The sequence below is a fragment of the Macrobrachium nipponense genome, chromosome 26, assembly GCF_015104395.2.
Source record: "Macrobrachium nipponense isolate FS-2020 chromosome 26, ASM1510439v2, whole genome shotgun sequence".
NCBI lineage: Eukaryota > Metazoa > Arthropoda > Malacostraca > Decapoda > Palaemonidae > Macrobrachium > Macrobrachium nipponense.
The window spans coordinates 73381119-73407618 of record NC_087215.1 but is presented as its reverse complement, the minus strand read 5'-3'; the positions used below and the strand labels follow the sequence as shown (position 1 = coordinate 73407618).

General features: G+C 37.2%; 1 protein-coding gene and 1 long non-coding RNA gene across 2 annotated transcripts in view; one reads left to right on the top strand and one right to left on the bottom strand.

Moving 5' to 3' along the window:
- The window catches only part of LOC135200423 (cuticle protein AM1159-like), a 41287-nt gene that overhangs the window by 2769 nt on the left and 12018 nt on the right, over positions 1-26500 (bottom strand). The gene's annotated exons all lie outside the window — the stretch shown is intronic.
- LOC135199876 (uncharacterized) lies at positions 795-7329 on the top strand. Its single transcript, XR_010311143.1, has 4 exons — positions 795-1043; positions 5170-5260; positions 5475-5534; positions 7238-7329. It is a non-coding gene; the product is annotated as an uncharacterized LOC135199876 (long non-coding RNA).

Here is a 26500-nt window from a genome sequence, read left to right as displayed (position 1 = left end):
ATATATATATATATATATATATATATATATATATATATATACAGCGTTTGGGCTGAAACACTGAAACTAGGGCAATAGTTTCCGATTTTTCAGTCTGTAACAACATTAAAATCTACAATGTAACTAGTCTTTACATAAACTATTACCATATATCATAAATAAATGACAAATTTAAGGATCCAAGGTTCTCTCTCTCTCTCTCTCCTTCCTTTGTTTAGTAATACTTTTTTTTAGGTTTCATAACAAAATATGAAATAAACATATGGTTTATTCAAGCCTACTTTCATTTATGAATCCCCTCAATGGACATTCTCAGAGACTCGAACCTTCATTTAACTTTCTAGACTTAATCTTGGGTGTCATCTCCTCCAGCGCGCAAAGCAACGAAAGTGATAAGAAAGGAGAAATAAAAGCGCTTGAAAGTTATTATGTTTGTTATAGATTATCATAAGATTAACTTTAAAGTCTAAGAAACCCAGGGTCAAGACTGTGTTTTTAAATTTCCCGCTCTGAAGTTCCTGTGACATTCTAATAGAAGAAGAATGTTTGCGTTGTCAGTGGTCACTTGTGGTTGCAAAAAGAAAAAAAAGGAGAATAGACACGAATTAAGATAAACATTTTGAAGTAACATAAAGTAAAGTTAAACTAAATAGTGAGTAAAGTAAACAACTAAAACGGAATCAAGCTTTTCACCTCAAAAACAGTACAGTGTGCCCGCAGGCCGCAACTGTGTGGAGTGAGCGCTTAGGAACCAGGAATCTCAGACTTGTTAGTTGAACTCAGTTCAGTGTGCCGTTTGTTTCTGTATTTCCTTTCGTCATATAATAGTGGTGTTCACGGAACTGTAACTGTCAGTTATTACAGTGCTTGTGACTAGGCCTATATATACCCAGGCCGAGAAAGTACAGTGGTTTTGAGGCATAAATGGTGCTATTGTTTCCAAAATTCTTCATGGCTGGTGCTTAGTTCCCTCGGTGACGTACAAAGCGGGTGTTCATGGAACTTTCAGTCGCTGCCTATTACGGTGCTTTTAAATGAAACAAGTGAGTTTGATTAATTATATATGTAGGCTGGAGAAATTCAGTGGCTTTTGAGGCATAAATGAAACTGCTTATTCAAGAATGGTGATAGGTTTATAGTAACACCCAGAAATCACACAAATAATTTGAGTTTGATACATATTTTATTTTATGGTGATGATACAGATGGTCAGGGACTGTATTTATCATATATCTGTAGCCTAATGATAACGGCCATAATCAGCCACTTTCATTTGTTCGTGGACGTGAATGCCAGTAAATAACAATAAATTTGGGTGTTTCCTATCCAGGGTTGAACATTTAAGTAGATCAAAGTCACTTAAAAACTTTCGATTTCATTCGCTGTCAAATTCCAGTTTCGTTTTTCACTCCGTCAAATTCCAGTTCATACGCATGTGGGGCGAGTGTGTTCTGGCCGTCTCTCTAGAGGCTGTGAGCAGCTGAGAAGTCTCAGCCAATCACAGCTGGTTTCTTGCCGCCCTGCGCTCTGATTGGCTGAACGGTCCCCATAGCCCGAGTGACAGGATGTAAACAATCCCTTCCCTCTGGTTCGAATGTCATGTGTAGCTGGGAGAAACCCCTCTCTTTACTGGACAATATTAAGTTTAATTGTGATTGTTATTATTTTTGTATTGTATGATTTTGTAGGGGAAATGTCCTTTGGTGTTTTTGATGGGGAGTGGGATTTTTCCTGGGCCTTCAGAAGTAAATTCAAGAGGGGTTTTATTAGTGCACCTTTCTAGAGGCTAGGTAGGGTCTTTTTATTGGGTTACTTCCATCAGCTCTTATGGGAATGTTATGGTAGTGAATGTAAAGGTGTTATTGAACCTGAATAGCACAGCATAGCCTTATAGTATGCCGACTGAAGAAAATGTTCATACTGATTATTATGCTGGGATAAGTATAACCCATAAATGATAGCCCTTGAAGACCACAGTGTTTAGGTAGGCCATAATGATAGGGGTGTTATTTTATAAGTGTCTAATTTGCAATTAGGCTGTCATTTGGGCTGTTATATTAGTGTATATGGCACCACGAAGTAGGCTGCCATACTCTATGGTAAGTCCATGGTCTTTCATAAATTACCATGTATTAGACAGGGATGACTCCATCTGAATGCCACCTTATGAAGGCTAGTTTTGGTAGAGGCACAGGATATTGGTACGGCGGTGAATTGCGCATGCGTCAATTTCAGACTTCCTGCCGTACAAATAACATAGTGTAGTGGGGGTACGTCCGATTCTGTCCATGGTGCCGTATTGCGCTATTGACTTGCTGTAGGTACGGTAGTTTGCTAATCATGCAGCAGTTGCCGTGCACTGTTGCTAAGAGCTATAGGTACGGCACTAGAAGATCAGCGACAGTAGTAATAATAGTCGAACTGAATTGTTTCGCTGAACGTGTTCAATTCAAAATGTCAAAGTGAAGCACCATACTGTCATCACCAAAGCACCAAATGAAAATATAAAAAATCACAATAATACTTATATATACTTAAATTTTGACTATATACATGAAAAATAAAACTAAACTAATCTATCTTCATATCTTCTTTAAATATCCTCTGAGCATCAGTTTTCGCCGAAAAACAGATGTTTTCAGGTTTCAACGAGCTGAAAAAAGCAATAGACGTCTACGAAGAGTCAAACTTCCAGAAATTGTATATCCGTAGGTCACGAACGATCGAATCGACCCTGAAAAGAGCTCCGAAGAGGAGATTCCAAGAAAACTTGAAGTACACAGAAATCGTGCTCTGCCGTATTCATGGTAGGAAGGAAAACTACCAAAGTAGATCCTCTGGTAAACGGCCTAATCACTCGTAAGTAATCATCCAAATAAGGTCTATATTAACAGCATATTTCCCTTATTGGATGCACTACTGACTGCTGCACTAACTTACTAGTTAAGCTTAAATCTTCAATGAATCTCCTCTTCGGAGCTCTTTTCAGGGCCGATTCAATCTTTCGTGACCTACGGATATACAGTTTATGGAAGTTTGACTCTTCATAGACGTCTATTGCCTTTTTCAGTTTGTTGAAACCTGAAAACATCTGTTTTTCAGGGAAATCTGATGTATTATTACACGGTTCACGTTACTACTATGAGATTCAGGGTCTCTGTAACACGGTTTTTTGGACTTTGCTCCTTCTCAAAGCATCGGATGTAGCTGAAAGTTGACATATGTATATTTTACAACCACACACAAATTTTGTCAGCATTGTCAATAACCTAAACCCGATAGTTTTGATTTTTATAGAGTAAAAATGAACTAGCCGACGCCATGGCCAATGATTACGAGCCAAGAGTCGAAAAACATTCATTACGTAAGCAAGGTAAACAAACACCTTCTGACTAAATGTTGCCCCGCCCATCTACCAGACAGAAATGCCATCGGCTCTGAAACCCAAAGACTTTATGAATGGCGGAACAATACATAGATGTGGGTGCTAGCGTAGTAATACTACTGTAGCAGTAGTGCCGCAACAGTATAGCAGTAATATACATGAATTAAACGTTTAAACCAACTGCTGGGATCCTTGAGGATCATTTAGCACTTCTTACAACTACTCGAGAAATTAGTTTTTATAGCCAGAAGTTAAATTTTCTAATCCAACAATGCCCATGGTAGCCTTCAGTGTTATCCGGAATTATAACGAGGCGAAAGTGGGTGGAGCCTCATGAAGTCACCATTCTGACGATAATTATTGGTGAAGGTTTAAAGCCAATATACGGTACCGGCTATTTTTTTTCAGTAAATAGGTAGATAGCCAATAAATAAAAATTGCTTGACATTGGATATAGCAGTTATCAAATCATCTTGTCTACTATGTTTTTGGTAATTACCAACTATTCCCTACATCTTGTCAATCTGATTGTGACCTATAAAGTAGACTGTAATTTCTTTGGAAACTTATTTTGGGAGTTATGACAATTATCAGTGGGGAGGTTCCAGAGTTCAGAAAGGTGTACTGCTTTGCTTGTATTTAAATTTGTATGTCATTGTTGCCAGAGGTTTAGCCTTCGTTACGTATAGCCAATCATCCATCGAGAAAGAGGGAAGAAATGATGTCATAAGTTACGTAACGAGTGCGTTCGAAACCTTTTCTCTGAGTAAGTTGGCCCGTCTTCAAAAAAGGTCACTTTTGCATTATAAGTACCAAATTTATTCAACCTACGTAGTGCAGAATACACTCAAAATTTATGTGTTGATATAATATGTATTCTGAATAAGCGTTATATTTATGAAATGCATAGATAAAAAGTTATTGCGAAAAAACCGTGTTACAGAGGCCCTGAATCTCATAGTAGGTCGTCATTTCCTTGCTGTCACTGATATGGCTGAGGCGGTAAACAAGGGTTAGCGCATGTGCAATTCACAGCAGTACTAATAACTATCGTAATCAATAATACGGCTGTCGTACCAATATCCAGTTCGTTTGAAGACTACTACTGGTCCTTCCCAGTTCAGTAACTAGACTACCAGTTTATGTGTAATATGGGTGCCCTGTTAGTACCAGCCCCTTGGAGATGAATATAAAAACGTAAAGATGGTAAATTGTAGACATACATAAAAGGCATAAACATGAACAAAATTATAAAGAGTACAGTAGATATTCTGGTCGAACAACTAGTGGCGACTAGGCCGGGATAGTAGACATCAATTTTACCCTAGTTTTATCCCAAACAGTCTGTTTCAAAACCATCCTCAGCTGTATGCAAAGCAGAAAGGCATGAGCGTCGTGTGACTTCTCAATACTAAGTGCACAATTGGCTGGTTGAGTTGTGGTGAAGAGCAAGCAGTGGTAAAAATGATTTAATTCCTTATCATTGGTGTGATATTACAGTGGAGTTGTATTCCCACTATCCAACCATAGAAATAGCTGTGTTTTTCCATATATATATATATAAGTTATGCTTTGTAAAACTTGTGCAAATACTGTACTCTTAAATTAAGCTAATATACGAAGGGAAAAGTTTTTACAGAAAATGTTCGTGTCAACATTTTATGGGATGAGAGGTCAAAGCAAATTTGTATTACATTCATTCATGATTATTTTAATGATTACTCTTATAATGGTTCTGATTTTATACATTGTATGTTTAATAGTTTTGAATGTTGTAATTGCAGGAAATTGTGTAGAATTCCCCTAATTTTACAAGATAAGGTGACCTCCAGCCACGAACTCTGGGAGTGTGGGAAACCTCCAGATGTTCAAGCAGTAAGTTTCATTGATGGTTTTATACTTTTCTGAACTGTCAGAACTTTTGTACATACTTTGCTCCTGACATATTTGCCTATTATATTCTAAGTTGTCCAGGTCTGGTGGGGACAAACAGGCATGTAATAAATCAGATACATTACAGTTTTAATATTATTCATAATAGGTATTTGATGTGATAAATGTTTCTTAATTTTTTTGCCTGGGCATCCAGGATGGGATGAAAATTCAAGGTCCGTGGACTGATTTTGGATTGCATTGCCAAACCCACATGGTAAGATTCGTGCCTTTCAGTTGAAGTGTATATGTTTTGTAAATATGTTTGTGGTACTATTACATATTTCTGTGGAATACGAAATATTTGTGATTAACGACATTTGAGAACTAAGAACAGGTGTAAAGATAAGTACTCCATGATATATGTTGATGCTTTGTATGACTAACTCATAGATTTAATCTGTATTTTATGGTGTGAGATTATGCTTTAATGAAAGCTTTTCCTAGAGGAGAAATCTGGATGTAATATGGTGTCACATTGATTTATGAGCAATGTTTGCAGAATAAAAAAAAAGGACAGTTGTCGTTGCAATTCTATGTATTAGTTAGAAGCATGTTAAAACAATGGATCAGAGGGGTTACAAGAATTAGAAAAAAAGTGGATAAATGGCAGAAAATTAGTATTATTTGCAAATTGCTTTCATGACCTGGAAATAGAACAGTGTGTGCAGGATAGAGGTGAATGTCATAGTGTGTTTGTTGTTTGCAGATCTGATGACCCTTCTTTTGCCATTATATGAAGTACCTAATGTTGAATTGCTCTCCATCTGGTTTCATCCAAGATTCAGCAGTTCAAGAATTTTGCAGTTGTCTTATGTTGAAGAAGAAAAAATTGCATTTTCATGTTTTACATTTGTTCTTTCAATTTTGTCTTTCAAACTTGGCCATTTTATGTTGTAAGTTACTGCTATAAATAAGTTTAATTCGGTTTTAAGACATTTTGGAGGGCCCATTCCCCACAGCCAATTGAAATGTTTCATGATTGGGCTGTAGCCTTCAATGATGAGAAGCATGTTGTAGGATTTTTTTTTAATGTATTCTGGGAGATTCCTTGTTATCACCCAGCTCTCGTCACACAGGATGAAAGGTCCTTGTGTCCCCATAAACAAGACTGAGAAACTTGTTGTTATGCTTGATGTGGTTAAAGCCTGCTGTTTGTAAAGATTTTTATAGGTCTCCATCAGTGCTGGTATTCACTTGGGTAAAAGAACAATGGTTCCTGGCTCTACGAGGTAGAATTTTAGCTTTATGTAATCATGGTAGCACATACCAGCATTTAAATCACAGCTTGGAAGTTTGCTTCAATAGCTCTGAAGTGCAAGAATATAAGACTTCTGGTAACAAGGCAGAGTGACTTCGGGGAACATCTCTCTATCAACAGCAAATCCGGATATCCAACCAAATAAGAGTCATAACAGTAATGATAATTGGTTAACATCTAATTTATCATGGCTTTTTGTCAGTGTTGCTCCTTATTTTCATGACATTTCAATCTTTATCCTGCAGCGCCCCTCTTTCTTTTATTCTCCTTTTGTGTAGCCTCTTTCTGTATTGACCTCTTAATGAAGACAACAGCCTCTGTTGTTGATTTCTCTCTCTGTCCCAAAGCCAGGGTCAGTTGTTGATCTGAAACTTTTCTCAGTTGCCCTAGAACCTTTTCCGATACTTAAGTAGCATGCCCGGCCATCTCATTTGTCTACATTTTTGTTTCTCTTTCTTCCCTCAGTATAGGCAACATCAGCATACAACTCTTGAAGCACTGGTCTCAGAGAATTAAATCTTTTGAAATCTTTGTAGACAGACATTTAATAGTACCACGAAAATATATTAATATCTAGAGTTAATTTTGAAAGAGAAAGTCAGTGAAGAGTTGAGGGAGCAATTATGCATTGGATACTAAAGTAGGATTTTTCCTTCCAGGTAGATATGGCATGCAGTAATGAAGACAGGAAGGAAAATTTTCATCAGCATCCCAAACGTCAAAACACAAACTTCATCTGAGTGAACATGGAGATTAAGAACACCGCTAAATTTTCGTGTCATCAATGAACAGCATGGATATGGCAAAAATTTTTTCGTGCTTGAAAATCAGAACAATACAAGCAATTTTATTCCCATCAAGAATGAAAAGTACTTCGTACATTGTGTTGGCTCTAATAACATTGTATTTTGCTTTTCATGGAATAGGTTGTATTTCATTTTTTTATTTACGATGTAGCAGATAATTTTAGGCGTAAGTACTTATAATTCAAGTGACTGTTGCTTATAATGTTCCTTAAGTAGATGATCCATGTATCTCACTAATATTTTGCCCGCCCGTCCCGGGTCCCGTGGAGGGCACGGCCCGCCCGTTCCGGGACGCGTGGCGGACACCAGCCCGCCCGTCCTGGGACATCTGCCCGCGTGGTGGACATCTCTGCCCGCCCGTCCTGGGACCCGCGGCCCTCCCGTCCCGAGAAGCATGGTGGACGCCTGCCCGACCGTCCCGTGACCAGTGGCAGGGGCGACCCTCCCATCCAAGGACTCGTGGCGGACGCCTGCCCGCCCGTCCCGGGACCCGCGGCAGGCCCGGCCCGCCCGTCCCGGGACCCGCGGTGGGCCCGGCCCGCCCGTCCCGGGACCGGTGGCGGATGCCTGCCCTCCCGGGAATATTCACTTATATTCTCAGATGTCTGTCTGAACTCGAGGACGGGAGGAATTTCACAACTATACCATACAATATCTAATTAGCTTTATTTCAAATGACAACTTATCCTCCGGTCTTCGTTACAACAAAAGCATTTAATTACATCGACACACACACAACCCACTCAAAAGCAGACAAGTGACCCAAATGCCTTCAGGTGGAACAAGTGTGCTTTTGAGCACTCCCCCCTCACCCAAAAAAACCACTTCGTCTTATAGGCCTAAAACACCATTCAATGTAAGTGATTGAGTCAGGTAAATGGTCAGAGACGTGCAAAGCTACTATCCTCCTGCCCCGTTCTTTCTCCCCCAGCAGGACAGCAGGTCGGACTAACGTGGACCACCAGGCCAGTTTAAGTTGTGTGTGATACGTCCTACAAAAATCCATCCCGTCTCCAGCTAATTAGGGAGAAATGACACTTATTTTACAGGTAATTAGAGAGAGAAATTACCCTACTTTAACAGGTATTTAGGGAGACATGTCCAGCATGAATTTGGGTGTTTGGAAGTGGGATAATTCCTCTTAAGTTTTCCAACTCCTAGTATTATAAGGCTACGAAAACCAGCCGTTTTTAACTGACCAAATAAAAGACAATACAAATACATTTTTGCCTTGATTATCAGAACATGGCCACGTAACGCAAAATTGTCTGTAAATGGGAATTGCCGTTTCATATCTAAATAGAATATTACGTTCAAATCACCGTTCCACACGCTCATCAGACCAAGGCTACAAGACACCAGAAACTTGCCTTTCCATTTGGACCAATAGACCAGGCTGCCACTGCTACAATCATGGCCAACAAATGAAAACTGGTTAGGACAAACTACGGTGTTTTTCAGTGCTCTCAATCTAGACATTACATTTGAAGACCTGCTCTGAAAATGCTAATACCAAAGCACTAGTTAAAGTAACCTCATTTTTTTTCGTTAGCTTTCAGGGTGCACTAAAGCAGTGGTTTTTAACCTTTTTATTACCACGGCCCTCTACGAGTTGGTTATCTGCATCTATGAGTAAAATTCCCTCCCAGATTTAAACGCAAATGAAAAAAAATAAAGAGAAAGGGAAGGGGTTTCGAGGGATAGGGAGGAAGGTCAATGATTACAAAACCTATAACTGGTTCACTTAAGGTAGATTCTTGGGTGAGCCCTACGCCTGCGAGATGTTCGTTTGGCGGACGCTGATTGGCTGGGAGCTGCCTACCTCCCGGTACCAGCCAATCAGTGGCCTCCAAACAAACGTCTCGTAAGCATTTGGCTCATCCAAGAATCTACCTTAAGTGAACTAGCTATAGTAAGACCAACGAGTCTAATCAGAGTAGACTATGGGAAACTAACTTTATGAGGCGGTACTTTGCTTTTTTTTTTTTTTTAATATAAACTTCTGAATATTAGTTCTTCACTCTTGCTAAGAGAACAACGAATATAATTGGGGAATTTTAAATTTTTTCTTAGGGTTGACGCCCCCCAGGTTGAGAACCACTGTTCAAGTTTGACCCTTTATCTCATTTTTGACGACGTAGTCACATTTGCTATCCAAAATTTCCAAGAGAATACTAAACCTCTGTTCTTGTGCGATCTATTAGGCAAAAACACACAGAGCCTGGCACACCTGGGCGAAGAAAACAGGTAATTTATTGGTAAAAACACTCCCCCAACTGACACGCTTATGTGTCAAAAATCTCTACCGAAAACGACACTTTTTACATGAAAATCACACATTACATAGAAACCTTATTAAGCAGAAAAATGGTAAACAGAACAAGCAGACTCCAGTAAAAAAGAAAAATACAAATTAACCTTTTTAGGCAAGTCTCCACTTCCTGGGCAAACTCTGGCTCTCAAACTGACATCCTTTGTAGGAAAATGAACTTCATTTTTGTGCAAAACAAAATTAATCCCAAACTTACAAACTTTTCAGGCCAAAATAACTTACAAACTTCATGCCAAAAACCAAAACTTTTGGAGCAAAACTAACTTTCTGGGCGGAAAACTTGCCAGAAATCATGCAGACCAACAGATCTGCAATCCAAAAAATCATTACCTAATAATTTCCAATTAAAACAGTAAAACTCCCTTGAATAAATAGACTTTACAAAAAAAACTCACCCAAGCTAACAATTTCTGAGCAAAGAACTACAGAAGTGATAACACTTCCTAGGCAATATAGGAATAGCTTCTAACAAACACATTTCTCGGTGAAAACCACCCATAACAAAACTTTTCAAGTAAAACTGTCACTTTTTATGCCAAAGTCTCCTTCAGAGAGGCAAAACCTCTCCCAAACACACCCCCATTGTAAGCACTCTTTGGGCAAAACTTCCTGAGCATAAAGTATACGAGACGCAAGACGTCATAGGCCTAAGGAGGATTCACAGACTAATGGATATTATAATAAAAATCTCTCCCGAACTAGGATACTTCTTGGTAGAGAAAACTGCCACCTAACAGCCTTTATAGATAATAAAAAACACATACACAGAAAATAATTGACATTACAGCCAACTCAAACTCCCTAGAGGAATTTCTTGCCAAATAAATCACAAACTACTAGATTTCTTAGCCAAAACCTTACACACAGACTGACTCTCTACAGACAAAAATACAAACCAGCAAGATTTATAAGGAACAAAAGAACAGTAACTAACAGACTACCTACGAAAAACGCAAAGTTGCAGACCTCGTTAAATATTTAACAGACCTTTAAAGCCGTAGTAACGAAGTTAACAGACTTTGTGAAGGCAAAGCTATTCAAGTTAAAAGACTTCCTGAAGGCAAAAAACCACCACAAACTAACAAACTATATGAAAGTGGAAGCAACATAAACTAGAAGATTGCATGAAAATAAAACCACCACATAGACTTTGCATATTAAAGAATGTTACAAACTACCAGAATTACATAGGGAGAATATTACCCAAAATTATTATAAACTAATAGACCACCCGAACACGAGAAAGAGAGAGAGAGAGAGAGAGAGAGAGAGAGACGAGGAGAGAGAGAGAGAGAGGGGGGGGGGGAGGGGAGGGGTGCCAAGAAGAATCAGACTTTCACAGACTCCGTTTCACAGGTTAAAAGATTTTTTAAAAGAATAAAGTATCACACAATAATAAACTTCACAAAAAAACCACTCCTGAATGCAAAATATCCAAGGAAACTTCCTTAAACCTGAGTTTGTGAGATGTGTAAGTGTTACAGACTAACAAACTTCCCAGAAACCAAATCTATCATAAACTAGCAGACTTTCTAAACCGAAAATCTAGCAAGAACGGAGATCTGAATCCCCGTTGCTCTTAAACCAACATTTTTCCTAAATCATTGACTTGTTTTCAAACACCATTCAGGGCATTAAACTTTATATCATAATAGTCAGCTCTTGCTAATGACGACGAATCTTTATTCTATTGCCATGCACCAGAACGCCCGTCCAAATTAACACAAGCAAGGCAAGCAGCTATCTGAATACCGAGCTCCGCTTTCATAAAATGCTAAGTCCCAAATCCTCTGTCAGCACCTGACATCCGCTTACACAAAGTGCCGAGTCCAAATCCTCTGTCAACACCTAACATCCACTTTCACAAACAAAGTGCTGAGTGCCAAATCCTCATTCAGCACCTAACATCCGCGTTCACAAACAAAATCCTGAGTACAAATCCTCTGTCAGCACCTAACATCCGCTTTCACAAACAAAGTGCTGAGTGCCAAATCATCTGTCAACACCCTCTTAGTATTAGTGCTGACGAAAACAAACTTGTCGTCAACAATACTCTATAAAACACCACACTTCTACCTTAAGTTTCTCTTTTACAAAACTTTGCCATCGCCAAACAGCACCTCGAATTTCAAAGTACCACGAGCAAGGACTGGAATGAAACACAAACCACCATCATGAAAACAGACATATTTAAGTTATATTGCACATACTGTAAACTTCCACCGTTATAATACAACCCTTATAAGTCAGACCTTATAAAAAACATCTATACAATTCCATTGAAAACTAGAAAGTTGCAAATCAATGTGAAACCAGTTAAATTTCTAACCTATACATCATGACCAGTGTCAAAACACAAGTTACCCGAGATCAGGTATATTAATCGTAAGATCAATTGACACTAACGCAATAATTTTGGAACAATGAAACGCATGACCGGTTATACCTCTCAATACCCACAAAGTCGAATCAAATCCCTTCTCACATTCAATCAAAGCCAAAACTCTCCAAAACAACGCCATTATTACATAACTACCTCACACCAGGGGCAAGCTTCTCCAATTCCAAGATCCAACACAAAGCTCAGTAAACTAGTACAATGATTACTTAAGAACCTGTGAAGATATGAACCATCGTAAACTACATTAGCACTTAGCATTTAAAGGTTTCTGTAAATTCTGCAAGAGAAGGCAACTACCTTTTCTAGAGGATCTAATCCATCTGAATTTTATCAAGCTTTTCAGTAACCCACTTTTATATCTATTAAGCTTTTCATAGGAAAGTTAAGCTAGAAATAAATGAGGTTCCTCATCCTATTAAATGACAAGAGAAAATAAATCTTTTGAATTTCCCAAAATCCAAGAATGCCTTCTGGTGAGGTATTTGGTCATAGTTTAGCAAGCTTTTCCAATATATCAAAGGCAGGTTGTTAATTAAACACTACATTTGTCAAATAGCTTAGCTTTAATCAATTCATGATTAACATTCACACACCCACTTTTTTTTATATAATTAACTGACGATGTTATGGACTGTGTAACGTTTCTCACACAGACTTATAAAATGGCCATCGTGGTATTCTTACTTTATTTCAGGTACACGAATGAAATGTCAGGCATAAGACGAGAAGGCGTTTGAGCCCCAAGCTTGGTACCACCTTCCGAAACGGCGGCATGTGCCAGAAATGTAATCAAAATGTTTTGTTACATACGTGAACAAAAGGATGACTTTTAACTTTCTCAGTGTTATGACAGGCTTACTTTAGGTGTTGTAAGACATCTGACAGGATATAAATATTCAATACATAAATCATTTTCCTGTAAACTACCGTATAAAAACAATGTGGTGCAGTCAATTAAATCCAACAAATTCAGCCCAAGAAAATGAATGCTCTAATAAGTATTTTTAAGGCCGGAATCTAATAATTAACTTAGGAGCAAAATGTGACGCCTCAGAATAAATGTCTCCCCAAAATGAGACGTTATCTCTGAAAATAATCGAAGCATTTGAAGTCAAGCATATAGAGCACTTTTGACATTCACACGTACGAAGCTATTTTAGTCAGTCAGACAGATTGAAGAAAAGACAATTTTATACGTAAATACTCTAGAGACAGAATCAATCTCCATATCAAAAATTTTTTACGCAAGACTCAGATTCTATAACAAGATGTTAGAGAAAATCCATCTTGAAATGTCAAAAAAAAAAGTAATAATGTACAACAATCAAAGATTTCCTCACAAGTATGAAAATATGGACTGGAGATATTTTTGTACATCATACATTTTTTGATGCAAAATGCTGGAGGTAAAAACCTTATAGGGTTAGTACACCTATGACTACACACAACATGCCAAGCAAGCATTTGTCTTTATACAACACAACAGTAAGAGTGAACAGACCAAGGCTTGTCTAAGTAGTAATCTCAACAACACTTTCTTTAGAGTTACTGTACATAAAAAGTTATATTTTGATATTTAAAAGCATCTAACATTTTACAGACGCGACACAGAAAATAAAAAGACATCAGGGAGAACGCAAATGGAAGTATATAATCTTTTACCACCGCAGCAATCAGCTATCAGCTTAGAAAACAGTATTTTGAGTCAGCTTCGAAGTTGGTAACCGACTGGCTGTATACCTCCTACTGGTGACACTCCCTCCTCCGGGCCATTGCGTTGCTGACCCAAGGATTTTTTTATTTTTATTTTTAAACATTTCCATTCTCTCTATCTACACAATATTTATGCAATGAGAGATTCTGTATTTCAGCTTACGTCTCGTAACAGTGAACAACATTTCTTAGTTTTCTTTCAACTAAACATGAACAGTTTATTAAAGGTTTATTTTCTATAGACACTGCTCTAGTTTTCTCTTTTGTACACAGCACTAAAAAAAACCTCTCTAACTTAATCACAATCCAACACGCACTTCTCAACATTCACGACAGAAAAACCATAGAAAATGCATTATGCTGAACGAAAGAAAGCAACTTTAACACAAAGAATGACCACCATCTCAAACCCTGGTAGTCTATAGAAGATCCAAACGCCAATGATTATGGAACCCCTGCATATATCTGTCAATGTTTTAAGAGTGAATGCGTTCAGGGTAAGAGAAATGTTCAGAGTAAGAGAACTGTTCAGGGTAAGAGAACTGAAGTGCGAAAAGGTGAATATGTTGTAGAGCGAGGTATCTGATCCATGTGTGTCTAGGAGCAATGACGAAAACTCATTGAGGTTATGTGATGTGCTTGGGGGAATGCTTGTGCCGGGGGTGGGGGAGTTTGGGAGTAGGGAAGGGGTTGGAAGTTGTGGGGAAGTGGTGTGAAATGGGAGGTGGGAATGTGGGGAGGGGGGGGGGGGTGGGGGGGGGGGATTCGGAAAAGCATGCAAGTTGTACAATTATTGTTTTAGAAAACCATGTGAAGACTTCAGCAAAGCACAAAATGTGCAGAACTACCTCAGTAAAACAGAGAGAGAGAGAGAGAGAGAGAGAGAGAGAGAGAGAGAGAGAGAGAGAGAGAGAGAGAGAGAGAGAGAGAGTTCTTTCAAGCAAAGTGTGCTGCAAGTGCTTCACCAACAAAGTGTGGGTCTTGTTGCAGCACGAAACACTCAGGGCTTCGTCTGCCAAGTGTTCCAAGTGATTCAAGGGATCAGAATTGTTGCCGAGATGCAAATAGTTATTAAAACGATTTTACAAAAATATCCTGTTTCTGTGGCTAACAGCATTCCAAAAAAAAAAACTAAAAAAAAAAAAAAAAAAACTGTCACTTCAGAGTCCTGAGAACGAGTAGCCAAGAGGGAAAATTTGTTTAACCATGAGTCTACAAATTCAGAGTTCTTCAAACCGAGATTGGATTGTCTGCCTGGTGTAACAATTTTCTTGAATTTCTCGATGCCACTAGTGTCTTCTAAAAATTATTTTAGGTATTCTTAGCTGCCCTATGATCTAAAGAAGGTAATAACTTAGCCAAAGCTTTTTTTTGGTTTCTTTTTAGCTAAAGGCTAATACCAGATGAGAACTGAGCAGAAAGTTGAAATACAGAATCCTTTTACAATAACATTAATACAGTTTGGTATTACAATAATTTTTCCCATTGTTCGAATTTCAGAGTTAAAATTCTAACAATAATAGTTACCTGAAATTTGATCTAATCAAATTAGTACTTTAACTCAATGGCAATTATATGAAAGAAGTTTAAGAAAAAATATACCTTAACCTAAAAAATCTCCTTATGTTAAGACACTGTAGAACCTGTGATTCTAGATCTGACAAAACCTATAACTCGGAAGTAATGAGCGTGAATTTCTTGGACAATTCACGCTAAGAAAGCCATCAGCATCTAGCAAATATATAATTAAAATGTAACAAATCATAAGCATCTATGAAATACATTCTTGAAATGTAGCAAAGCCATAAGCATCTAGGATATATATAGTTAAAATGTAACTAAGCCATAAGCATCTAGGAAATATATAATTAAAATGTAACCAAGCTGTCAGCATCTAGGAAATATAAAAGTAGAATGTAACCAAGCCATCAGCATCTAGGAAATACATAATTAAAATGTAACTACAGACACAGTCCTAAGTGAAGGTAGTTTCTAAGCTGAGTCATACTTGTGTTAAGATTTCATTTTTGATAACTATTCATAAGAATGAGTAAAAACAAAAATCCCTGACTAACGGATACTACCTTGCCCCTTTACTTTTAATCCCTTCATTCTCTTCCATTTCGCTGTTCAAATTCTCTAACCTAACCCTACCCCAGTTTATACCTTTCATGGAAGATCAGTCCATTTCTGAGAACCTTAAAAGTAAAGATACATCTGTGACTAACTCAGACTCACAAGACATGAAAAAAAAAGATGAATAAAAATAAGATAAAAAAAGTGCATGAATTAAGTAGCAACATTCTTGAAAGCTAATAAGTCCACTGAGAAAGGAATTTCCTTCTTGTAACAGAATTCTGGAAAACATTTAGTGCTTCAGTGAACATGTTATTGACTAGTTCTAAAGAAGATTTCAGTTCTTTTCTAGAGAGTTTATCCTTCAATTTAACATGAAGACGAATGAGCTTTAACTGAAAATGTTTATTCATTCGTATACTTGAAGTATCTCTGCCAATACTCCCTTTCAAAGGGGGCACAGTCGAGTTCACTAGTTCATGTACCCAAGACATCATTGTTTTTGATACCTAATCTCATTTGAAGTAACTCTTTTAATTTTTAAGTACATTGTTTCATTTACCTCGAATAGGTATTTAAAAGAACATATTAGAGACTGACCAAATAATTTAGCTAAAATACCATTGTTAATAGTTCAGAATTCCCTTCAAAGTTAAGCTTTGAATTAGTTTACCTGAAAACTGATTTAATATTTAAATACGTACATTGGTTCATTTACCTAGGATAAATAATAATAAAAAATATTAGAGACTGACCAAATTATTTACCTAAAATACCATTGTTAGTAGTTCAGAATTCCCCCTTCAAAGTTAGGCTTTGAATCTGAGTTTAATAAATCACTTATCTACAATATATACGAAAACTATACCAAACCTATGAGTAACTCTTCATTTCGCTACCTTCATGTGCCAGCAGTGTCTTGAAATATGCAGATACACTATGTAGATAATGCTCTTGATAAGATAATCTCCCGTTCATACAGTATATTTAACTTTTCATTGGTTTACGTTTAATGTTAAGCAAGATGCATTATTTTCATGGCAAAGCTTCATACAAAACGCAAATAGTATAGTATAATCGCTTTAATATAAAGACAAATTGTCCAATTGTCGTTAAATCTGAGACGACACTAATAAACTAAAAGTATCCCATGCTATAAGTGCAAATGAGTCAATGCTTCAGGCTACGATAAACTCTCCCTAATATTAAACTAAGTCGTTTCAGTAAATTAAGTTAATAACTACTAGGGGTTATACATAATATTACAATCACCCAAGACCTCAAAGCTAATACAAATGTCATTCTGAAGGAACTCTTGATGTAAATCAAAGACACAAACCGTGGAGGAATATATAAGAAGCTTCACTCTAAGTACCTACTATGCTGGAAGAATAACTATAGGACTTATTGAGCTAAAACACCAGGAGTGATTTGTGCTTTCGCCGAAAATTGAAACTCTCCTCTAAAGGCTAATATATCACAGGTTTTATTCCACATAACTATTCCTAATTATGCTGACCCCCGCGAAGATATCCCATAAAACCAAGAAAACCTATTATTTCTAACTGATAGGCTTTTTGCTATGATCATATATCAACTTCAAGATAATGACTGAAAGTAATGATATATACCTACTGTTTTAATCTCACTAAGGTAACTGATAGCTGCTAACACCGATTTAAAATTTACTAAAACTTTGTATTTAACTCGTGAGATATTTAAGTAGTAAAAACAAAGAGAGAGAGAGAGAGAGGAGAGAGAGAGAGAGAGAGAGAGAGAGAGAGAGAAAACTTGAGCTATCTGAGCTATTTGATAGCAGATGCTTAACCAGTGAATCTTGCATAAAGAATAATGACCTATGTACAGCATCCTGATATACTAAGCTACTTGCAAAAAGAAATCAAACCAGTACCAGATTCATGTAAAAACAAAACTATGTATCTGGGAACATACAGAACTACTTGACAGCTAATATTCAACTGATAAGAGAATGTAACAGGAAAAACGTATATATCCTGGAAAATATTGAGATGGCAGTTAATATTAAATTGGCATAATAAACTTATGAATATTACGTAAAAATGGTATGCATAACGAAGTATTGCAAGGTATCCCATAGCTTTTGTTAAACTGATAAGAAAATTAACTGAGTATATATAAAGAAACACTCAGTTACTTAATGAACAGAGACAGGAATTCAAAGTGGAAAATAAAGTTTATTCTCAAACATGACTAGCTAACTGACCTCTGATATTCAAGTGATAAGAAAACCTGAGCAAGATATCTCCTATCCTATAGATTGGTCGATTTTGAACTCACAAGTAGGCTAAATCAATGCTTAGGTAATATTATACCGGTATGAGTTAAAAGCATGAAAAACGTATCTGTATCTCGAATGATACTGAGCTACCTGATGGCTAACATCAGATTGATGAGAAATAAATGTGGAAGTATCCTAAGATATCACACCAGTAGGAGGGTTAAGTGATAAATTACGTATGTCCTGAATCACAGTGAACTGCGCCATTTCTGATACAGACTTCTAAATTTCCCATATAAAAATCACAAGAGGCAGAGATGAACTGTTACTCGACTTTGGGTCAGTGGACTATTTTGCCTGGTGAGACCCTTGCACAATACTACTGTTAACTCGACCCTATCCTAGTTCTAATAGCCAAGAGAAATTAAGACAGCAATGTCCCTCAACGAATGTTTAGCACTTTCTTTGCAGGTTTATAAGGCAATTTTCTGTCTACATTTTAGTACGTTGTTCAATCTTGGTTACGTAAGAATGTGGTGCTCTCTTAAAGTTAGTTGTGGAATTCCAAAGGTGAGGTTTGAGTGTAATTCCGCTGATGCTTTGAAAACTGCACACACTTTCCTGAAGAGATCAGGAAGAAGTTATGACATCACCTTACGCTCAGATCTTATTGCATACAAGATACTAATATGAAAGATTGATGTTAAAAGCCAAGCCTCAAGCATACTAAATCTAGGTTTCTTTTACTAACAGGGGCACAAAGAGAACACGGGCCATTTTAGACCAGTGTGAAATGTCTGTAGTCAAGGACATATTAATGAAAGATTTTATTTGGTCAGTGGAGCATTTCAAAACTTTGATCGATTTCTTACCTTTACAGGCCCAAGATCCAGATGACAAACTGTATTTAGTCCACTAGAGTATAAGGCATTCCCTTCAGTTCTTCATTGTGACCCGTTCCATTCTTCTGAGCTCTCAGCCTAAAGAGGCAACAATAAATCAGATGCCACACCAGTATTCTGCAATTTATAAGTAAAGCTATTAAGCCAAGTCTTCCAGTGCATTAAGTTGTAAGAATAGTATAGAAACATTCAAATTATACCACCTTTGGTATATAAACTCCCAGATAAAGCATCAATATCTTTTTTTTATATATATTCGTATCGCTCATTTCTTAATAGCAAGTAGCTCACGTAAATGGCTACTATTAGTTGTACAAAATAGTCTCTGGGTGTCTTACATACCTTAGGCCATAATTCTCTAGAAATCTGTGATTCAGGCTATGACTTATTATGTTCATATATATTCCATCTAATTCCTACATGCAAGGCTCCCTGTACTTTCTAGTTTACATCCGAGTTCTCTGTATTTACTATAGTAAGTCATTTGCTGGAACTGACTAGAAAATGAAATTTTTGCCTTTCATGAACCGTCTTGATTGAAAAGAATGCATCTTCAGTATTCCAATATTTTTGGAGCTTTGGATAGTTATTTACTGGAAGTCCGACCCCTTTAGAAAAACACCTTGTTCCCACATCTAGACATGACCAAGCACTAAATACCGTATATTTCCACGTATAAGACGACCTTTAAATCCTAAAATTCCCCCCTAAAAATTGGGGGTCGTCTTATACTGCAATACTAAAGATTAACCCTTGAATTCTAAGATGCGTATCTGTAGGCTAGCCTCGGCCTCGTGCTATAGCCTAACCACCAACATACATAAAGATTCACTTTATGAAATGAAATGATAATAAAGGTAATAAAACCATTTTACCATATCTATTATTGGCATATATTCATAACAAATTGCTTATTTGAGGAATAACTCGAAATAAATGAAAGAAACATTTATCTATGCGATCGCAGCTGAGAAAATGTAATCATCGAGTTGTGGTTGCGCTGACAGCAAACTTTATCTTTCGGTAACTTTTAAGAAATTTCAATAGCAGTGTAATTACAGTAGTAATAACATTTATGAAAATATTAATTTTTCATTAAAGGTTTCTCATACTATCACAAGATTGATCACATGTACCACCATCTTAGGGATTCCAGTCTGGTTCTGGGGAGTCGACTTCAGCTTCGTCGTCGATATACAAATCATCTTCGGTACCGTTCATGGCATTTTTACAATTATTTTATGACACTATACTTTTTGCAAATAATCACTTATCTCCATTAAACATTTCGATTTGCAATTTAGAAGTCGTTCTATACTACGGATATGAGATAAATTCAAGTAAATTTGCCATGATTTTTGGCCTCGTCTTATCTGAAAGTCGTCTTATACGCGGAAATATACGGCACATGAAACAACTCTCCACTTTAGCAGCTAACATACTGCTGGAACAGTCCAACACACAGGATCAAATCTCTTTCAAAGATACCTTCCTGTAAAGCTCACTTTACTGGATATCGACTTATCACAGACAGGTTTTACAAACAAATAAAATGTATAAGATGAGCAGCTATTTAAAATATACTCGGTACGTTAAACCTAATATTTATTACGAAATCGGAGGCCGAGCTTGAATTGACCTGGGTTCTTAAGATTGTTCCTGACCCTGTAACTATTTAAAAGTCACTTCAGACCTGTGTAACTTTATTAACATAAACATTTGTGTAAATAAAAAACATATAAAAACCTTCAGTAACGTCAGAGTTTATGGGAAAAATTATTTTTGCATTTATACGTAATGTAAATTCTTTTTTACACTCGCATCAAACCTTGAGTTGTCGACAAACATTTTTTTTTAATTTACGTAACCAGATACAAGACTTGCTGAGGTTGACTGGTGATTCCTGCCCTGTCATGCATTTCATTAGCTTTCTACCTCGACGTCAGTTTAGATGTCTCGGTGTTGAATTTGGTTCCTGGTTTCTATTCTGACGTTTCGATTCAAACTTTAAGAAGTCGTTTCGATACAACTGCAAAGCCAATTTGATACAACCCACTTCGCGTCTACGCGAACGACTTGAAGGCTAAAACCGATTTCTTCAAGAATTATAGCCTTTCTTTGCTTAAAAGTGTTGCTTTTGCGTTATATTTCAAGGAACTCAACTTACACTTACAATACAAAATTTACTTTACACAACTGGATCGAAGCTGACACAATTCAAGCACTTTATTGTAAATTTTCCAAAATTCAAAACTTTGCCTATTAATTTTTCTGGATGTTTTTACCCTAATCATTTCGTGATTCCAATATGATAACGAAATCACCTGGTTGTGTTTACAAATAGATTTCAAGGTTGTATTTAATCGTTTGTATTTATACCGATTTCGCGATACTGATTAAAAAAAAACTGAAGTACAGACATATCTATTTCTGTCAAGGGACTGGGTTTACCTATTTAAAGAATGCTGTATGCTACGGATTTAGCACCGTGAATGAAATCTATTACGCGTTTTTGTCTGGTTTTATTCAGTGACTCAAAGACTTGATTCATCTATCGAAAAACAGTGAGTTGTATCAAATCGTCATCATTGATGAATTGAAACGACTTTCAATCGATATGGCCTTCGCTTTTGGAGGGAGACATTGTCCTAAAAAAAAGAAAAGAAATCCAGCACATTAATCACGTATTCGGAAACAAGATGACTATAACCAGTTTACAGAGAAACTGGTCTTGTATAACTCCGTAAGCTACACAGCGCTGATGAATGTCGTTTGTTGTATTGTTTTCAAGAACTTTTATGTTATTCACAAACACTACAACACTGGTTTTGAATATTCTGATAACTTAATGTTTTCTAGCCACCAAACTGGAAAAATATGTAAATATCATTCAATAGTGTCCAACAATACTGACAATAATTGTCTTATCCAATTATTTTGACCAATTTCTGAAAACGATCGTCATTGTCTCATGATTCAGAATCTGTGCATACTGACAAATAGGAACCGAATAGTAGGCAACTGGTCATTACTTTTTATCAAGATTTAGCAGCTGTCATTCATTTCACACAGCAGAACTCTAGGTACCTGCTTTTACGTGACTTTCAATCTCTCTATTTTGAATACTTAGTAGGCGCCAACAGCCAATGCGAGACGAAAACTTAAAAATACCTTTGCCACCCAGAATCACCTTTAAGGTGAACAACTCCCAAATGAATTGATTTTTTTTTTTTAAAGCTTCAAAGGAATTCGTCCATTAACACCCAGACGTCCACTTCGACTCGAGCTGAGCAGGTGATTAACTCACCTGTCGCCTGGAAGGCAGCCCGCACTTCCGGTTAACTGCCAAATCACTACGTAACTACGGGGGTGCGGGGGGCGGGGGCGGGAGTGGGGAGTGTGAACTTCTCAGGTAGGTGGACTTCCGTTCATTAATGACAGATTTATTTTTTCATAGTATACGGGAGAATAAAATGAAACTGAAAAACATATAAGGTTATACTCGTATATTGTTCCAAAGCAATGTTCGAATTTCGACAAACCGACAAGTCCTCCTTGTACAGCCAGCAACAAAACCGGCGTCGCCCCGCCAAACTTGGCTCTGAGAGATCATACCCTTCTTGCCCTGAATGGTGGCCTTCGTTCAAACAACCAGTACATAGGTAGAATGGTTCGAATGGGAGGAGGAGGGAAATTACGGTAACCAGGCAGAGAAATACAATAACAAATCAAATATATGGACAGAGAGAGAGAGAGAGAGAGAGAGAGAGAGAGAGAGAGAGAGAGAGAGAGAGTGAAGAGAAGACAGAGAGAAGAGAAGAGAAGAGAGAGAGAGAGAGAGAGAGAGAGAGAGAGAGAGAGAGAGAGAATGCGTACAGTTTATGGAGAGAGAGAGAGAGAGAGAGAGAGAGAGAGAGAGAGAGAGAGAGAGAGAGAGAGAGAGCTTTTATTCCTTTTAGTTATTAATCTGATGGATATATTTGAGACCTGCTTTAAGAAATATGTTATTGTATATTTTTTGGTAAATAATTATTATGAAATCTTATCTTATAGTATTGTTTTAAATCGTTATTTCTATCTATGTTAAAAAAGCCTTAAATATTGTTGGAACTGACTATTCTATCAATATTATTCAGACGGAAATATCCTTCTTTTTCATTATCCTATAAGCAGCTGTATTCTCTCTCTCTCTCTCTCTCTCTCTCTCTCTCTCTCTCTCTCTCTCCATCTGTCGTTCTGTCTTCCATCTTAAATCACCTGGATCCATTATTTAAATAATGGTAAACGTTTCATGTTATTTGGATGTGGCCAAGGATCACGAAACCGTAAATCACTACTCTACCAACTTGTGCCTGGCTGCATCTATTTTTGCTCTAGATTGACTGGACTATAATTACCAGTATTACCCATAATATACGAATCTAGTCACAAAGATGTTACACTCCAGGTTTTATAGCCGTGGGTTGTGTGAGTCATCAAAGCATCTATTTTGCAAAGGTATTATTTTATTAATTAATCTATGCTAAGAACACATTACTGGATATGCTAATCTAGTACTACAGGATTTGTATTTATGGCATAACTTAGTTGAGTTACCATTATTTGAGTGTGATGGGCCACTTGGCTCCGCCCCTCGCAACCATCTAGACTACTTTTAGAAAATATTTTAATTTGCTATATTTCTCATATTTTAACATACTTATTATATTGTTTCTGAAACTCTTGGTGAAAGTAAATTATGTGAAATGAAATGTAGTAATGTGTGCATAGGTGCATTAATATAATGATGGTAGGGTATAAAGGATGTAGGTGCTGCAAAACCGTATACTATTAACGTATTATTTAGTGCAGGGGTTCTCAACCTTTATACTATGACCACGCCCCTTCTAAGAGTCAGTCCTTCCCTTCACGGCCCCCTTACATCTGTGAGTAAAATTCTCTCTCAGACTTAAAAAAAAAAAAAAAAGAGAGAGAAAGTGAAGGGGTTTCGAGGGATTAGGAGGGAGGTCAATAACTAAAAACATTGTAAGCCCAACGAGCCTAACTAGAGCAGTAGACTCTAGTAAAGTAATGTTATAAGGTGATACTTTTTCATTTTTTCATAAACTTCTGAATATTAGTTCCTCACTCTTGTGAAGAGCATAACGAATATAATTAGAGAATATTTTTATTCATTTTTCCCTAGGGCTTGCGCCTCCCCTGGACATTGCTGAAGCCCCTCAAGTTGAGAACCACTGATTTAGTGTCTCAAATTATTGGGTGACCCGGGCAGATCGGTCTCGTCTTAGCTATATGTAATATATGTTAACTGGTGGGAAATTTTTAGTTGATAATAATTTTGTCGGCTCCCGGCGCGAACCTTGGAACCCAGAAGTCAGGACGTACAGTGAAGCAACTTCAACCACACAGCTACCACGAGAGGATATGAGTTAACGCCGCCTCTCACCTACAAATCCCTGTCGCGCCCAGGGATTCGTTCCCACATAAAAGAGAATCTATGAGTCTACGAGGTTCTACAGCGCTTTTGGACTATAGAAGTCGTCAGATGTCTTCCACTGGGAGACGTTTCGCCTTTCTACAGCGTGTTTCGCGATTCTGTGAAGTTGCAGTTGCAGACAAAAATGGAGATTCGAAAATTCAAGATTGGGAAAAGTTTCTACAACAAATTGTTATTATAGCCCATATGCAGGAGATAATGTGTGATAGACATTACATTATGCTGCCTGAGACGTGCAGGTATCATAGTGTTTATGAGCCAGCCAATGTGTTTTATATATATATATATATATATATATATATATATATATATATATATATATATATATATATATATATATATATATATATAATATTATATATAAGCTGTTTTATGTGAGCTATGGCTAGGCTGGTGCTAGCCTAGGGGTGGCCGAGCTATCTGTAACACAAAAGAGGGGGATTTGCTATGAGATATTTGAAATAATATAATGTGATGTTCTATGACGTTTCTTAGAATGTAGAGAATCAGCAATTTAACTTCCCTAGAGACAGAGTGGTCCGAGCGACAGCTTAGGAATGATTTCACAGCTTTCTTTGAGGTGGTTTGATCAAGTCTGCTGGCTTAGCAAATCAGTGCCTTCGTCCTGTCACCATGAGAGTGATTGTAGAGGTGACCTTGAAACTGGTTTCTAGCAGTTACCTGGGGCGTGAACGTCGTGAACAATGTTCGTACGTATGTGTGCGAGCCTTTTCCCCCCTACATAATGAAATGCATTGTTACCATGAAGGGAAGTCTATTACAGAAAGAAGGCAGGGCCAGGATGGTTCTGCCAAAGTACTTTTGTTTAGTGGAAGTGAAACTGTGCTGAAATGGTAAGATTTACTGTGCTTTCCTAAAGTGGTACATTGATGACGGCAATTATTTGAACGTTTTACGTTGAACGAATGTTTTTACTTGAAGCAGAGAATGATAATTATATATCCTAAATATATTCTAGCTCGTTGAGGTATGTAATTAAACAAGCGAATGAATGCATAAATGAATATATTTAAATGAGAATATATAAATGAGTCTATTTCAATAATAAATACAGCAGGTAGGCCACACAGATATTCACGAAGTTTGCAACCCAAAGGATGGAAGATGGGTGATGAGAAGATGTCGGGTGCAGTAGAAGATGGGAAAGATGAGGGGTTGGGGTAGAAGATGGGGGGGATGCAATGAAAGATGGGCGATGCAATAGAAGATGGGGAATGGAGAGAAAAAGTAAGTTATAGCTGAATGATCTGTCGTTTGAATGATAACAATTGAAAGTTTAGCTCAGTCAACTACACTTGAATGGTATCTATTGTTTCATCCTTATGCTAACAACGTTTTGGGAGCAGAATGAATTTAAAAAGAGTTATGTATATCTTAGTTTTACCAGACCACTGAGCTGATTAACAGCTCTCCTAGGGCTGGCCCGAAGGATTATATATATTTTACATGGCTAGGAACCAATTGGTCACCTAAGAACGGGACCAACAGCTTTTTATATGGAGAAATGAATTTCTATCACCAGAAATACATTTCTCTGATTCCACGTTGGCCGCGCTGAGTATCGAACTTCGCACCACTGGATTGGTAGCTGAGCGCGAAAACCACTCGTCCAAGAAGGAACTAGACAGAATGAAGTGCATTGCTACTCACATCATCCCATTTCATTTACTGTCTGGTCTCGTTTTACGAAGAGTCCAGAATCTACGATTTTCGCTCTCTCATTCCTTCAAGTAATTCAATGTTTGTTCGAATGTTCCACCAACATCAAAATGATATTTTTAAAAAAATGGTATTTTTAAATGCTGGTATTTTTCTCATTATTGAAGTCCATTTTTTTTTTCAATGAAATGTCATTGCTACCAATTCACAATATTCGAGATTTTGGATAGATTTGAAATGTCTGAATTGCACTGA